At 39.0% G+C, this 17,314-nt stretch overlaps 1 long non-coding RNA gene across 1 annotated transcript in view; it reads left to right on the top strand.

The window, feature by feature from the left end:
* Positions 1 to 17,314, top strand: part of LOC132659866 (uncharacterized) — a 995,695-nt gene that overhangs the window by 791,390 nt on the left and 186,991 nt on the right. The gene's annotated exons all lie outside the window — the stretch shown is intronic.

Below are 17,314 nucleotides of genomic sequence, written 5' to 3' on the forward strand. Positions count from 1 at the left end.
CTCCTGAACCCCCTTCCCACCTCCCTCCCCATACCATCCCTCTGGGTTATCCCAGTGCACCAGCCCCAAGCATCCAGTACCCTGCATCAAAACTAGACTGGCAATTCATTTCTTGTAAGATATTATACATGTTTCAATGCCATTCTCCCAAATCATCCAGCCCTCACCCTCTCCCACAGAGTCAAAATGTCCGTTCTGTACATCTGCGTCTCTTTTGCTGTCTAACATGCAGGGTTATTGTTACCATCTTTCTCAATCCCATATATATGTGTTAGTATACTGTATTGGTGTTTTTCTTTCTGGATTATTTCACTCTGTATAATGGGCTCCAGTTTCATCCACCTCATTCAACCTGATTCAAATGTATTCTTTTTGATGGCTGAGTAATACTCCATTGTGTATATGTACCACTGCTTTCTTATCCATTCATCTGCTGATTGACATAGGTTGCTTCCATGTGCTGGCTGTTATAAACAGTGCTGCGATGAACATTGGGGTACATGTGTTTCTTTCAGTTCTGGTTTCCTCAGTGTGTATGCCCAGAGGTGGGATTGCTGGGTCATAAGGCAGTTCTATTTCCAGTTTTTTAAGGAATCTCCACACTCTTCTCCATAGTGGCTGTACTAGATTGCATTCCCACTAACAGTGTAAGAGGGTTCCCTTTTCTTCACACACTCTCCAGCATTTATTGCTTGTAGACATTTTTTTTTTTTTTTTTGGAACTTCAGCTTTTTTTTTTTTTAAGTTTTTTTTTTTTTTTAATTTTAAAATCTTTAATTCTTACATGCATTCCCAAACATGAACCCCCCTCCCACCTCCCTCCCCACAACATCTTTCTGGGTCATCCCCATGCACCAGCCCCAAGCATGCTGCATCCTGCGTCAGACATAGACTGGCGATTCAATTCACATGATAGTATACATGTTAGAATGTCATTCTCCCAAATCATCCCACCCTCTCCCTCTCCCTCTGAGTCCAAAAGTCCGTTGTACACATCTGTGTCTCTTTCCCTATCTTGCATACAGGGTCGTCATTGCCATCTTCCTAAATTCCATATATATGTGTTAGTATACTGTATTGGTGTTTTTCTTTCTGGCTTACTTCACTCTGTATAATCGGCTCCAGTTTCATCCATCTCATCAGAACTGATTCAAATGAATTCTTTTTAATGGCTGAGTAGTACTCCATTGTGTATATGTACCACAGCTTTCTTATCCATTCATCTGCTGATGGACATCTAGGTTGTTTCCATGTCCTGGCTATTATAAACAGTGCTGCGATGAACATTGGGGTACACGTGTCTCTTTCATTTCTGGTTTCCTCGGTGTGTATGCCCAGCAGTGGGATTGCTGGGTCATAAGGTAGTTTTATTTGCAATTTTTTAAGGAATCTGCACTCTGTTCTCCATAGTGGCTGTACTAGTTTGCATTCCCACCAACAGTGTAGGAGGGTTCCCTTTTCTCCACACCCTCTCCAGCATTTATTGCTTGCAGATTTTTGGATCGCAGCCATTCTGACTGGTGTGAAGTGGTACCTCACTGTGGTTTTGATTTGCATTTCTCTAATAATGAGTGATGTTGAGCATCTTTTCATGTGTTTGTTAGCCATCCGTATGTCTTCTTTGGAGAAATGTCTATTTAGTTCTTTGGCCCATTTTTTGATTGGGTCGTTTATTTTTCTGGAATTGAGCTGCATAAGTTGCTTGTATATTTTTGAGATTAGTTGTTTGTCAGTTGCTTCATTTGCTATTATTTTCTCCCATTCAGAAGGCTGTCTTTTCACCTTGCTTATATTTTCCTTTGTTGTGCAGAAGCTTTTAATTTTAATTAGATCCCATTTGTTTATTTTTGCTTTTATTTCCAGAATTCTGGGAGGTGGATCATAGAGGATCCTGCTGTGATTTATGTCTGAGAGTGTTTTGCCTATGTTCTCCTCTAGGAGTTTTATAGTTTCTGATCTTACATTTAGATCTTTAATCCATTTTGAGTTTATTTTTGTGTGCGGTGTAAGAAAGTGATCTAGTTTCATTCTTTTACAAGTGGTTGACCAGTTTTCCCAGCACCACTTGTTAAAGAGATTGTCTTTACTCCATTGTATATTCTTGCCTCCTTTGTCAAAGATAAGGTGTCCATATGTGTGTGGATTTATCTCTGGGCTTTCTATTTTGTTCCATTGATCTATATGTCTGTCTTTGTGCCAGTACCATACTGTCTTGATGACTGTGGCTTTGTAGTAGAGCCTGAAGTCAGGCAAGTTGATTCCTCCAGTTCCATTCTTCTTTCTCAAGATTGCTTTGGCTATTCGAGGTTTTTGTATTTCCATACAAATCTTGAAATTATTTGTTCTAGTTCTGTGAAAAATGTTGCTGGTAGCTTGACAGGGATTGCATTGAATTTGTAAATTGCTTTGGGTAGTATACTCATTTTCACTATATTGATTCTTCCAATCCATGAACATGGTATATTTCTCCATCTATTAGTGTCCTCTTTGATTTCTTTCATCAGTGTTTTATAGTTTTCTATATAAAGGTCTTTAGTTTCTTTAGGTAGATATATTCCTAAGTATTTTATTCTTTTCGTTGCAATGGTGAATGGAATTGTTTCCTTAATTTCTTTTCTACTTTCTCATTATTCGTGTATAAAAATGCCAGGGATTTCTGTGTGTTGATTTTATATCCTGCAACTTTACTATATTCATTGATTAGCTCTAGTAATTTTCTGGTGGAGTCTTTAGGGTTTTCCATGTAGAGGATCATGTCATCTGCAAACAGTGAGAGTTTTACTTCTTCTTTTCCAATTTGGATTCCTTTTATTTCTTTTTCTGCTCTGATTGCTGTGGCCAAAACTTCCAGAACTATGTTGAATAGTAGCGGTAAAAGTGGACACCCTTGTCTTGTTCCTGACTTTAGGGGAAATGCTTTCAATTTTTCACCACTGAGGATAATGTTTGCTGTGGGTTTGTCATAGATAGCTTTTATTATGTTGAGGTATGTTGCTTCTATTCCTGCTTTCTGGAGAGTTTTTATCATAAATGGATGTTGAATTTTGTCAAAGGCCTTCTCTGCGTCTATTGAGATAATCATATGGTTTTTATTTTTCAATTTGTTAATGTGGTGAATTACATTGATTGATTTGCGGATATTGAAGAATCCTTGCTTCCCTGGGATAAAGCCCACTTGGTCATGGTGTATGATCTTTTTAATGTGTTGTTGGATTCTGATTGCTAGAATTTTGTTGAGGATTTTTGCATCTATGTTCATCAGAGATATTGGCCTGTAGTTTTCTTTTTTTGTGACATCTTTGTCAGGTTTTGGTATTAGGGTGATGGTGGCCTCATAGAATGAGTTTGGAAGTTTACCTTCCTCTGCAATTTTCTGGAAGAGTTTGAGGAGGATAGGTGTTAGCTCTTCTTGAAATTTTTGGTAGAATTCACCTGTGAAGCCGTCTGGACCTGGGCTTTTGTTTGCTGGAATATTTCTGATTACAGTATCAATTTCCGTGCTTGTGATGGGTCTGTTAAGATTTTCGATTTCTTCCTGGTTCAGTTTTGGAAAATTGTACTTTTCTAAGAATTTGTCCATTTCTTCCACGTTGTCCATTTTATTGGCATACAACTGCTGATAGTAGTCTCTTATGATCCTTTGTATTTCTGTGTTGTCTCTTGTGATCTCTCCATTTTCATTTCTAATTTTATTGATTTGATTTTTCTCTCTTTGCTTCTTGATGAGTCTGGCTAATGGTTTGTCAATTTTATTTATCCTTTCAAAGAACCAGCTTTTGGCTTTGTTGATTTTTGCTATGGTCTCTTTTGTTTCTTTTGCATTTATTTCTGCCCTAATTTTTAAGATTTCTTTCCTTCTACTAACTCTGGGGTTCTCCAAGTCTTCCTTTTCTAGTTGCTTTAGTTGTAGAGTTAGGTTATTTATTTGACTTTTTTCTTGTTTCTTGAGGTATGCCTGTATTGCTATGAACTTTCCTCTTAGCACTGCTTTTATAGTGTCCCACAGGTTTTGGGTTGTTGTGTTTTCATTTTCATTAGTTTCTATGCATATTTTGATTTCTTTTTTGATTTCTTCTATGATTTGTTGGTTATTCAGAAGTGTGTTGTTCAACCTCCATATGTTGGAATTTTTAATAGTTTTTCTCCTGTAATTGAGATCTAATCTTAATGCATTATGGTCAGAAAAGGTGCTTGGAATGATTTCGATTTTTTTGAATTTATCAAGTTTAGATTTATGGCCCAGGATGTGATCTATCCTGGAGAAGGTTCCATGAGCACTTGAAAAAAGGTGAAATTCATTGTTTTGGGGTGAAATGTCCTATAGATATCAATTAGGTCTAACTGATCTAATGTATCATTTAAAGTTTGCGTTTCTTTGTTAATTTTCTGTTTAGTTGATCTGTCCATAGGTGTGAGTGGGGTATTAAAGTCTCCCTTTAGTTGATCTGTCTATAGGTGTGAGTGGGGTATTAAAGTCTCCCACTATTATTGTGTTATTGTTGATTTCCCCTTTCATACTTGTTAGCATTTGTCTTACATATTGTGGTGCTCCTATATTGGGTGCATATATATTTATAATTGTTATATCTTCTTCTTGGATTGTTCCTTTGATCATTATGTAGTGGCCTTCTTTGTCTCTTTTCACAGCCTTTGTTTTAAAGTCTATTTTATCGGATATGAGTATTGCCACTCCCACTTTCTTTTGGTCTCTATTCGCGTGGTATATCTTTTTCCAGCCCTTCACTTTCAGTCTGTATGTGTCCCTTGTTTTGAGGTGGGTCTCTTGTAAGCAGCATATAGAGGGGTCTTGTTTTTGTATCCATTCGGCCAGTCTTTGTCTTTTGGTTGGGGCGTTCAACCCATTTACGTTTAAGGTAATTATTGATAAGTATGATCCCGTTGCCATTTACTTTATTGTTTTGGGTTCGAGTTTATACACCCTTTTCGTGTTTCCTGTCTAGAGGATATTCTTTAGAATTTGTTGGAGAGCTGGTTTGGTGGTGCTGAATTCTCTCAGCTTTTGCTTGTCTGTAAAGCTTTTGATTTCTCCTTCGTATTTGAATGAGATCCTTGCTGGGTACAGTAATCTGGGCTGTAGGTTATTGTCTTTCATCACTTTAAGTATGTCTTGCCATTCCATCCTGGCCTGAAGAGTTTCTATTGACAGATCAGCTGTTATCCTTATGGGAATCCCCTTGTGTGTTATTTGTTGTTTTTCCCTTGCTGCTTTTAATATTTGTTCTTTGTGTTTGATCTTTGTTAATTTGATTAATATGTGTCTTGGGGTGTTTCGCCTTGGGTTTATCCTATTTGGGACTCTCTGTGTTTCTTGGACTTGGGTGATTATTTCCTTCCCCATTTTAGGGAAGTTTTCAACTATTATCTCCTCAAGGATTTTCTCATGGTCTTTCTTTCTGTCTTCTTCTTCTGGGACTCCTATAATTCGAATGTTGGAGCGTTTCATATTGTCCTGGAGGTCTCTGAGATTGTCCTCGTTTCTTTTAATTCGTTTTTCTTGTTTCCTCTCTGATTCATTTATTTCTACCATTCTATCTTCTATTTCACTAATCCTATCTTCTGCCTCCGTTATTCTACTATTTGTTGCCTCCAGAGTGTTTCTGATCTCATTTATTGTGTTATTCATTATATTTTGACTCTTTTTATTTCTTCTAGGTCCTTGTTAAACCTTTCTTGCATCTTCTCAATCCTTGTCTCTAGGCTATTTATCTGTGTTTCCATTTTGATTTCAAGGTTTTGGATCATTTTCACTATCAATATTCGGAATTCCTTCTCCGGTAGATTCCCTACTTCTTCCTCTTTTGCTTGGTTTGGTGGGCAACTCTCCTGTTCCTTTACCTGCTGAGTATTCCTCTGTCTCTTCATCTTGATTATATTGCTGCGTTTGGGGTGGCCTTTTTATATTCTGATAATTTGTGGAGTTCTCTTTATTATGGAGCTTCCTCACTTTGGGTGGGGTTCTATCAGTGGCTTGTCAAGGTTTCCTGGTTAGGGAGGCTTGTGTTGGAGTTTTGGTGGGTGGAGCTGGGTTTCTTCTCTCTGGAGTGCAGTGGAGTGACCCGTAATGGGTTATGAGACATCAAAGGTTTTGGGATAATTTTGAGCTGCCTGTATATTGAGGCTCAGGGGAGTGTTCCTGTGTTGCTGGAGAATTTGCGTGGTATGTCTTGTTTTGGAACTTGTTGGCCCTTGGGTGGAGCTTGGTTTCGGTGTAGGTATGAAGGCATTTGATGAGCTCCTATTGCTTAATGTTCCCTGAATTCAAGAGTTCTCTAATGTTTTCAGGCTTTGGGTTTAAGCTTCCTGCTTCTGGTTTTCAGTTATATTTTTACAGTAGCCTCTAGACTTCTCCATCTATACAGCACCGATGATAAAACATCTAGGTTAAAGATGAAAAGTTTCTCCACATTGAGGGACACTCAGAGAGGTTCACTGAGTTACAAGGAGAAGAGAAGATGGAGGGGGTAGTTAGAGGTAACTGGAATGAGATGCGGTGAGATCAAGAGAGGAGAGAGCAAGCTAGCCAGTAGTCACTTCCTTATGTGTGCTCTATAGTCTGGACCGCTCAGAGGTATTTACAGAGTTATATGGGGAAGAGGAGAGGGAGGAAGTAGACAGAGGTGACCAGGAGGATAAGAGAGAGGAATGAGTAGGAGAGAGACAAATCCTGCCAGTAACCAGTTCCTTAGGTGTTCTCTACCGTCTGGAACACACAGAGATTCACAGAGTTGGATAGAGAAGAGATGGGGGAGAAAAGAGACAGAGGCCACCTGGTGGAGAAAAAGGAGAGTCCAGAGGAGGAGAGAGTGGTTGAGCCAGTAATCTCGCTCTCAGGTAAACTTGGGTAGTGAAGTTTGGGTCTTTAAATGTACAAAATTGACAACAAAAACCTAAGAGCAAAGATTAAAAAATCTAGAGTAGAGGTTGGATTTTCAAAGATACGGTATTAAAGAAAAGCAGAAGGAAAAAGGAAGAAAGAAAAAAAGAATTATTAAAAAACAAACAAACAAACAAAAAACAAAACAAAACACCAACAACCATCCAAAGAGTATATATGGTGTTTGCCTTAAAAAAAAAAAAAAAGTATTTTTTTTTTAAAAATAGTAATACTAGGTTATAGAAATAAAAATTAGAGGAGAAATAGACTTAACAATTTAAAAAAAGCTCGGAAAAAAAAGGAAAAAAAAGCAAAAAGCAAAAAAAAAAAAGAATGATTTTAAAAATATTTAAAAAAATTAAAAATATATCTGGCTCTTCTCTGATGTTATGGGCCTTGTGGGCTCACTTCCAAGGTGGTTCCCTCTGTTTAACTTCTTCTGTTTGCTGGTTTTAGGCTCACTAGTTCAGTCGCGCTGTGGGGAGGGGGGATGCTGCAAACAAATAGCACTGTCGTGTGTACACAGTATCTCTGCCCCGCTTGACCTGTCCTTTCTCGCGGCTCACAAACCGCTCCGGCTCTACGATGCTCAGCCGGGAACCGTCTGGGGCCGGCCCTAGGCTGCATGCACTTCCCCAGTCCAAGCCGCTCAGGTTCGGCCCTCAGGCAGCCCTCAGAGGCACAAATGCGGCTGGGACTGCGCTTTGTGCCCTTCCCAGGTCCGAGTAGCTCAGGAGTTTGGCAAGCGCGATCGCCGCGGCTTGTCACCTTTTCTGCCGCTGCTGCTCAGCTTTCTGGGTGGACCGCTGGCGCACCCCGTGAGGCAGATTGTGACTGTCCAGCACCCCCAGAAGTCTTAGCAAAGGAGCCTGCTTGCAGTTAGGTACGTAAAGTCTCTCCGGGTCTGCAATTGCCCCTTTGCAGTCCTTACGGCTCTGGCTGCCTGTCCTCGGCGGGGGATGGTCTGTAGCTGGCTTTTTCCATTCCGTCCTTTGTTCTGTGCTCGGTCCTGGCGGTGTCTTATGTTCGAGCTTTTTGCGTGGTAGCTATCCCACAGTCTGGTTTGCTAGCCCAAGTTAGATCGTTCTGGTTGCGCGTGGGGCGTTCCTGCCCGATTCTTACAAAGCTCTGCAGCCCGCGCCTCCCGCGCGTCCCTGCCCTGCCCCCACTTCCCAATGGCGGATGCAGGCGTCTGTGCTGCTTTTCCGCTGGGGGAGTTACTGGTGGGCTTGTAATCTCTTGGTTTTAATTATTTATCTATTTTTCCTTCCTGTTATGTTGCCCTCTGTGTTTCCAAGGCTCGCCACAGACTCGGCAGGGAGAGTGTTCCCTGGTGTTTGGAAACCTCTCTTCTTAAAATTCCCTTCCCGGGACGGGCTTCCCTTCCTGGGACGGAGCTCCCTCCCCACCTCCTTTGTCTCCTTTTTCATCTTTTATATTTTTTCCTACCTGTTTTTGAAGACAATGGTCTGCTTTTCTGGTTGCCTGATGTCCTCTGCCAGCCTACAGAGGTTGTTTTGTGGGGTTTGCTCGGCGTTGAAATGTTCTTTTGAGGAATTTGTGAGGGAGAACGTGATCTTCCCGTCCTATTCCTCCGCCATCTTTCCGGAACTTGCTTGTAGACTTTTGGATCGCAGCCATTCTGACTGGTGTGAAACGGTACCTCATTATGGTCTTGATTTGCATTTCTCTGATAATGAGTGATGTGGAGCATCTTTTCATGTGTTTGTAAGCCATCTGTATGTCTTCTCTGAGAAATGTCTGTTTAGTTCTTTGGCCCATTTTTTGGTTGGATCGTTTTTTTTTTGTTTGTTTGTTTGTTTTTCTGGAACTGAGCTGCAGGAGTTGCTTGTATATTTTTGAGATTAGTTGTTTGTCAGTTGCTTCATTTGCTATTATTTTCTCCCATTCCAGAGGCTATCTTTTCACCTTGCTTATAGTTTCCTCTGTTATGCAGAAGCTTTTAAGTTTAATTAGGTCCCATTTGTTTATTTTTCTTTTATTTCCAATATTCTGGGAGGTGGGTCATAGAGGATCCTGCTGTGATGTATGTCAGAGAGTGTTTTGCCTATGTTCTCCTCGAGGAGTTTTATAGTTTCTGGTCTTAAGTTTAGATATTTAATCCATTTTGAGTTTATTTTTGTGTATGGTGTTAGAAATTTTTTAGTTTCATTCTTTTACAAGTGGTTGACCAGTTTTCCCAGCATCACTTGTGAAAGAGATTGTCTTTAATCCATTGTATATTCTTGCCTCCTTTGTCAAAGATAAGGTGTCCATAGGTGTGTGGATTTATCTCTGGGCTTTCTATTTTATTCCATTGATCTATATTTCTGTCTTTGTGCCAGTACCATACTGTCTTGATGACTGTGGCTTTGTAGTAGAGCCTGAAGTCAGGCAGGTTGATTACCTCGTATAGCCAAAGCAATCTTGATAAAGAAGAATGGAACTGGAGGAATCAACATTTCTTATAAGGCATTCTAGTGATGCTAAGCTCCCAGTTTTAGTTCGTCTGCAGAAGCCTTTATTTCACTTTCCTATCTGAAAGATAGAGGCTTCCCCAAAAGTTCAGGGGTAAAGAATCCTCTTGCAATACAGAAGATTCAGGAGACAAGGGTTCTATCCCTGGGTCCAGAAGATACCCTGGAGGAGGAAATGGCAACCCACTCCAGTATTCTTGCCTGGAACATCCCAAGGGCAGAGGAGTCTGGTGGGCTACAGTCCAGACCGTGGGGTTGTAAAGAGTCAGACAACAGCTAATCACACACACACACACACACACACACACACACACACACACGCACACACGCACACACACACACACATCTGAAGTTTAACCTTGCTGAATAGAGTATTCTTGGCTGACATTTATTATCTTTCAATATTTTGAGAAAGTCATTCCATTCTCTCTCATCCTGTGGAGTTTCTCCCATGAAATCTGCTGATACCCTCGTGAAGGTACCTTTGTAGGTTATATTTAATATTCTTTCTTTGTCATTGACTTCCAACAGCTTTAATATGTCTGTCTTGGAGTAGGTCTTTTGCACTGAGACATTTAGGTGTCTTATTATGATAGCTTTGTGGACTTGTACATATAGTTCCTTCCCCAAGCTTGGAAAATTCTATTATCTCTATAAATAATCTCTGTTCCTTTCTCTCCCTTTTTATTCTTTTTCTTCTGGGATAAAGTTAAAGTGAAGTCGCTAAGTCATGTCCGAATCTTTGTGACCCTGTGGACTGTAGCCTATCAGGCAACTCCGTTCATGGGATTTTCTAGACAAGAATACTGGAGTGGGTTGCCATTTCCTTCTCCAGGGGATCTTCCCGACCCAGGGATCGAACCCAGGTATCCCACATTGTAGGCAGAGGCTTTACCATCTGAGCTACTGGAGAACACATTATTTTTCTTACCTCTTCAGATGGAGTCAGATGTTTCTCACAGAATATCCTCATTAAAAATCTTAGTTCTGTCTTCACTTCTCCTAAATCACTCTACCTTTCAGCTCACTGTTCCTCACATCCATAATGCATCCTTTACTTCCAGTGTTTTCTAAGGCACATTTTGTCTCATTTATTGAGTTGTTCAGCTCCAGAATTTCTGCTTGGTCATGTCTAAGAGTTTTCATCTTTTTGGATTTTTCTTTTATGTTCATTATTATTTTTATCCCTGAGCTTATTAAAGTGCCTTTATCAGTTTTACCATAACTTGTTGAGTTTCTTCCAGATGTTGCTTTGGATTTTCTATTTAATCACAATTTTCCATGATGTTAATATTTGTTCATGGAAAATTCTTATTTCCCTTTTGTGAGTCCATGTTTCTCTGGTTTTTCATGGTGCTCACTAGATTGCTCATCTGCCAGTGCATTTGAAATAGCAAACACCTGCTTTATATGGGGAAAACTTTGTTTATTTTGATTCTAAGAATTCAGAAACCTATATGCAGCCCAGGAAGCAACAGTTAGAACTGGACATGGAACAACAGACTGGTTCCAAATAGGAAAAGGAGTACGTCAAGGCTGTATGTTGTCACCCTGCTTATTTAACTTATATGCAGAGTACATCATGAGAAACACTGGGCTGGAAGAAGCACAAGCTGGAATCAAGGTTTCTGGGAGAAATATCAATAACCTCAGATATGCAGATGACACCACCCTCATGGCAGAAAATGAAGAGGAGCTAAAAAGCCTCTTGATGAAAGTGAAAGAGGAGAGTGAAAAAGTTGGCTTAAAGCTCAACATTCAGAGAACGAAGATCATGGCATCTGGTCCCATCACTTCATGGGAAATAGATAGGGAAACAGTGGAAACAGTGTCAGACTTTATTTTGGGGGGGGCTCCAAAATTACTGCAGGTGGTGACTGCAACCATGAAATTAAAAGATGCTTACTCCTCGGAAGAAAAGTTATGACCAACCTAGATAGCATATTTAAAAGCAAAGACATTACTTTGACAACAAAGGTCCATATAGTCAAGGCTATGGTTTTTCCAGTGGTCGTGTATGTATGTGAGAGTTGGACTGTGAAGAAAGCTGAGTGCTGAAGAATTGATGCTTTTTAGCTGTGGTGTTAGAGAAGACTGTTGAAAGTCCCTTGGACTACAGGGAGATCCAACCAGTCCATTCTGAAGGAGATCAGCCCTGGGATTTCTTTGGAGGGAATAATGCTGAAGCTGAAACTCCAGTACTTTGGCCACCTCGTGCGAAGAGTTGATTCATTGGAAAAGACTGATGCTGGGAGGGGTTGGGGGCAGGAGGAGAAGGGCACGACAGAGGATGAAATGGCTGGATGGCATCACTGACTCGATGGATGTGAGTCTGAGTGAACTTGGGGAGTTAGTGATGGACAGGGAGGCCTGGCGTGCTGCAATTCATGGGGTCGCAAAGAGTCGGACACGACTGAGTGACTGAACTGAACTGAAGTGAAGAATTCAGATTGCTAACTAGAAACCCTTCTTTGTTTTTCAGTTAAGCTCTATTGAACAAGGTTTTAGTTTCTTCTATATGACCTACAACTGCCTATAATTGAGAAACTGCAGTGTCTGCCCTTCAGTGTTTCTACCAGATGTTTTGCCTGGTGCCTTGTAGTCACTGCTGGTGCCTCCAAGGGTCACTGATGCCTCCACGTCCACTGGTGCCTTGTTGCTGTCACTGTCTTTCCTGTGGTTGGCATCTCTGCTGTGGGAATCAGGACAGTGGGTACTTTTTATCATCCAGGGTCACCTGGTTCGAGGTCCCCACCACCATCTTCCTGTGCTTGTAGATGATGCTGCATCTGGAAGTCCAGGGTCAAGTGTTCCACCTCACTGGTGCTCTGGGTCCATGGGCTCAGCTGCCTCAACCATAGCACAGGACCAGGGACGCTGATTCTACCATTGCTGTGGTTCTACTTCCCCTACTTGTTCTAATCAGCCTACCTTCATGTGCTACATATATGTGAATCTCTGGAGGTCTGATGTCTTGGGCAGAGGAAACTTTCTTGAAGTATAGATGTTTTACTAATAGTAGAATGAAAAGGAGAGACAAAGGGAGTACCTTATGTTATCATGATGCTGACATACTAATGATACACTCATTTTTCCATAAACTCTAACATAATAGGCACTCATAATGGAGAAAATTATCATTTACCAGTGAAGAAAGAAGTACACTATGCAAAAACCTTTAGAATTACAACATAGAGAAAGACAGATGAATATAGACTCATGAGGAGCACAGCAGAGATCAAAACGACTCCACTCTACACAGCTTCATTTGATAGTTAAGGGGTTATATTAAAACATTTATCATTAGGATGAGTTCTAATGTAGCAATGTCCAATGATATGACATAAAAGTGAACAGAACTTAGAACAATAATAAACCACTCCTTATCATTCTAGACATTTATACAATATTTAAATACAAGTTACTCTGCTTTTAAATTTTATGTCAGATAATTTTAAAAAGTGACTCTATTTAGATTTCATTTCACGTGTACGGGATTGGAAGACAAGTTTGTTTGCTCAAATTGTGACCCTGTGTCATGTGACCAAACAGATATTAAAGCTCTCCAGTGAGTCCTTTTTTGATCATGATGATCCATACATATATTTTAACATAGAATCTTAGACCTTGAGTTACACAAGTGTTAGGGGCATCGACCCTTTGCATAGTCAAAAGTTCTCATAATTTTATAGTCATCTCTTTATACCCAATAGTTCAACCAACTTTATTTAAAATAATATGATTTGTCTTGGTTGTCAACTATATATATATATATATTTTTTTTTAATTTTATTATTATTTTTTTTTACTTTACACTATTGTATTGGTTTTGGCATACATTGACATGAATCCACCAAGGGGGTACATGTGTTCCCCATTCTGAACCCCCCTCCCACCTCCTTCCCCATCTCATCCTGCACAGTCATCCAGTGCACCAGCCCTAAGCACCCTGTATCATACATCGAACCTGGACTGGTGATTCATTTCACATATGATAATATACATGTTTCAATACCATTCTCCCAAATCATCCCACCCTCGCCCTCTCCCACAGAGTCCTAAAGACTGTTCTATACATCTGTGTCTCTTTTGCTGTCTCACATATAGGGTTACTGTTACCATATTTCTAAATTCCATATATACGCGTTAGGCTACTGTATTGGTGTTTTTCTTTCTGGCTTACTTCACTCTGAATAATAGGCTCCAGTTTCATCCACCTCATTAGAACTGATTCAAATGTATTCTTTTTAATGGCTGAGTAATACTCTTGTGTATATGTACCACAGCCTTCTTATCCATTCGTCTGCTGATGGACATCTTGGTTGCTTCCATGTCTTGGCTATTATAAACAGTACTGCGATGAACAGTGGGGTACACGTGTCTCTTTCATTTCTGGTTTCCTCAGTGTGTATGCCCAGCAGTGGGATTGCTGGGTATTATGGCAGTTCTATTTCCAGTTTTTTAAGGAATCTTCATAGTGGCTGTACTAGTTTGCATTCCCACCAACAGTGTAACAGATAGCGATATGATAAGTTCTCCATAGTGGCTGTACTAGTTTGCACTCCCACCAACAGTGTAAGAGGGTTCCCTTTTCTCCACACCCTCTCCAGCATTTATTGCTTGTAGACTTTTGGATAGCAGCCATTCTGACTGGCAAGAAAGGATACCTCATTGTGGTTTTGATTTGCATTTCTTTCATAATGTGATGTTGAACATCTTTCATGTGTTTGTTAGCCATCTGTATGTCTTCTTTGCGGAAATGTCTGTTTAGTTCTTTGGCCTAATTTTTGATTATGTCATGTATTTTCCTGGAATTGAGCTGAAAAAGTTGTTTGTATATTTTTGTGATTAATTCTCTGTCAGTTGCTTCATTTGCTATTATTTTCTCCCGTTCTGAAGGCTGTCTTTTGACCTTGCTTATAGTTTCCTTTGTTTGAAGAAGCTTTTAATTTTACATTAGGATTTTTTTATTTTTTAAATTTAAATTTATTTATTTTAATTGGAGGTATTTGTTTTGCCGTACATCAACATGAATCTGCCACGGGTGTACACGTTTCCCCATCCTGAACCCCCCTCTTACCTCCCTCCTCATACCGAAGCTTTTGATTTTAATTAGGTCCCATTTATTTATTTTTGCTTTTATTTCTAATATTCTGGGAGTTGTGTCATAGAGGATCCTGCTGTGGTTTACATAGGAAAGTGCTTTGCCTATGTTTTCCTCTAGGAGTTTAATAGTTTCTGGTCTTAAATTTAGATCTTTAATCCACTTTGAGTTTATTTTTGTGTACGGTGTTAGAAAGTTTTCTAGTTTCATTCTTTTACAAGTGGTTGACCAGATTTCCCAGCACCACTTGTTAAACATATTCTTGCCTCCTTTGTCAAAGATAAGGTGTCCATAGGTGTGTGGATTTATCTCTGGGCTTTCTATTGTGTTCCATTGATCTATATTTCTGTCTTTTTGTCGGTACCATACTGTCTTGATGAATGTGGCTTTGTAGTAGAGCCTGAAGTCAGGCATGTTGATTCCTCCAATTCCTCCAGGTCCATTCTTCTTCCTCAGATTGCTTTGGCTATTCAAGGGTATTTCCCCATGCAAATGGTGAAATTATTTGTTCTAGCTCTGTGAAAAATACCGTTGGTAGCTTGATAGGGGTTGCATTGAATCTATAGATTACTTTGGGTAGTATACTCATTTTCACTATATTGATTCTTCCAATCCATGAACATGGTATATTTCTCCATCTATTTGTGTCCTCTTTGATTTCTCTCACCAGTGTTTTATAGTTTTCTGTATATAGGTCTTTTGTTTCTTTAGGTAGATATATTCCTAAGTATTTTATTCTTTTCATTGCAATGGTGAATGGAATTGTTTCCTTAATTTCTTTTTCTACTTTCTCATTATTAGTGTGTAGGACTGCAAGAATTTCTGTGTGTTGATTTTATATCCTGAAACTTTACTATATTCATTGATTAGCTCTAGCAATTTTCTGGTGGGATCTTTTTTCTTTTTTTTTCATTGGTAGTAAAGTTTGTTGTTTTTTATTTTTTAAATTTTAATTAGAGGCTATTTACTTTACAATATTGTATTGGTTTGCCATACATCAACATGAATCTGCCACATGTGTACACGTGGTGGAGTCTTTAGGGTTTTCTATGTAGAGGATCATGTCATCTGCAAACAGTGAGAGTTTTATTTCTTCTTTTCCAATTTGGATTCCTTTTATTTCTTTTTCTGCTCTGATTGCTGTAGCCAAAACTTCCAAAACTATGTTGACTATTAGTGGTGAGAGTGGGCACCTTTATCTTGTTCCTGACTTTAGGGAAAATGCTTTCAATTTTTCACCATTGAGGATAATGTTTGTTGTGGGTTTGTCATATATAGCTTTTATTATGTTGAGGTATGTTCCTTCTATTCCTGCTTTCTGGAGGGTTTTAATCATAAATGTATATTGAATTTTGTCACAGGCTTTTTTTTTGCATCTATTGAGATAATCATATGGCTTTTATTTTTCAGTTTGTTAATGTGGTGTATTATATTGATTGATTAGTGGATATTGAAGAATTCTTGCATCCCTTGGGATAAGGCCCACTTGGTCATGGTGTATGATCTTTGTAATGTGTTGTTGGATTCTGATTGCTAGAATTTTGTTAAGGATTTTTGCATCTATGCTCATCAGTGATATTGGCCTGTAGTTTTCTTTTTCTGTGGCATCTTTGTCAGGTTTTGGTATTAGGGTGATGGTGGTCTCATAGAATGAGTTTGGAAGTTTAACTACCTCTGCAATTTTCTGGAAGAGTTTGAGTAGGATAGGTGTTAGCTCTTCTCAAAATTTTTGGTAGAATTCAGCTGTGAAGGCGCCTGGACCTGGGCTTTTATTTGCTGGAAGATTTCTGATTACAGCTTCAATTTCTGTGCTTGCGATGGGTCTGTTAAGATTTTCTATTTCTTCCTGATTCCATTTTGGAAAGTTGTACTTTTCTAAGAATTTCTCCATTTCTTCCACGTTGTCCATTTTGTTGGCATATAATTGCTGATAGTAGTCTCTTATGATCCTTTGTATTTCTGTGTTGTCTGTTGTGATCTCTCCATTTTCATTTCTAATTTTATTGATTCGATATTTCCTCCTTTGTTTCTTGATGAGTCTGGCTAATGGTTTGTTAATTTTATGTATCCTTTCAAAGAACCAGCTTTTGGCTTTGTTGATTTTTGCTATGGTCTCCTTTGTTTCTTTTGCATTTATTTCTGCCTTAATTTTTAAGATTTCTTTCCTTCTACTAACCCTGGGTTTCTTCATTTCTTCCTTTTCTATTGCTTTAGGTGTAGAGTTAGGTTATTTATTTGACTTTTTTCTTGTTTCTTGAGGTATGCCTGTATTGCTATGAACCTTCCCCTTAGCACTATTTTACAGTGTCCCACAGGTTTGGGGCTATTGTGTTTTCATTTTCATTCTTTTCTATGCATATTTTAATTTCTTTTTTGATTTCTTCTGTGATTTTTTGGTTATTCAGCAGAGTGTTCATGATTCTTTCAGGAAGACAAATGAAAATTACTTAGGGTGTCATATGAGTTTTTAAAATTAATTAATTTTTTTAATAGGAGGATAATTGCTTTACAATGTTGTGTTGGTTTCTGCCTTACAACAACAGGAATCAGACGTAACTATATGTATCCCTCCCACCCCTTCATCCCACCCCCTAGGGTATCACCATTTTGAGAAGCAATTATTCTTAATACATCTGTGATGAACCACCAGAAGAATGGGATTTCCAAACATTTCTACTCTAAAGTTAGGATAATTTTGAAGTAGGAAACAGTATATACTGTCTGAATATCAAGCTGATGAAAAAACTTAAAGACAGTTACTAAAATTTGCATAGAGAAGCTGAATCAAAATAAAAGGGAAATCTGAGGAAATAAATAGAAGTAATTTTTATTCTACAA

Source organism: Ovis aries, chromosome 5 (genome assembly GCF_016772045.2).
Source record: "Ovis aries strain OAR_USU_Benz2616 breed Rambouillet chromosome 5, ARS-UI_Ramb_v3.0, whole genome shotgun sequence".
In the NCBI taxonomy this organism is placed as follows: Eukaryota; Metazoa; Chordata; class Mammalia; order Artiodactyla; family Bovidae; genus Ovis; species Ovis aries.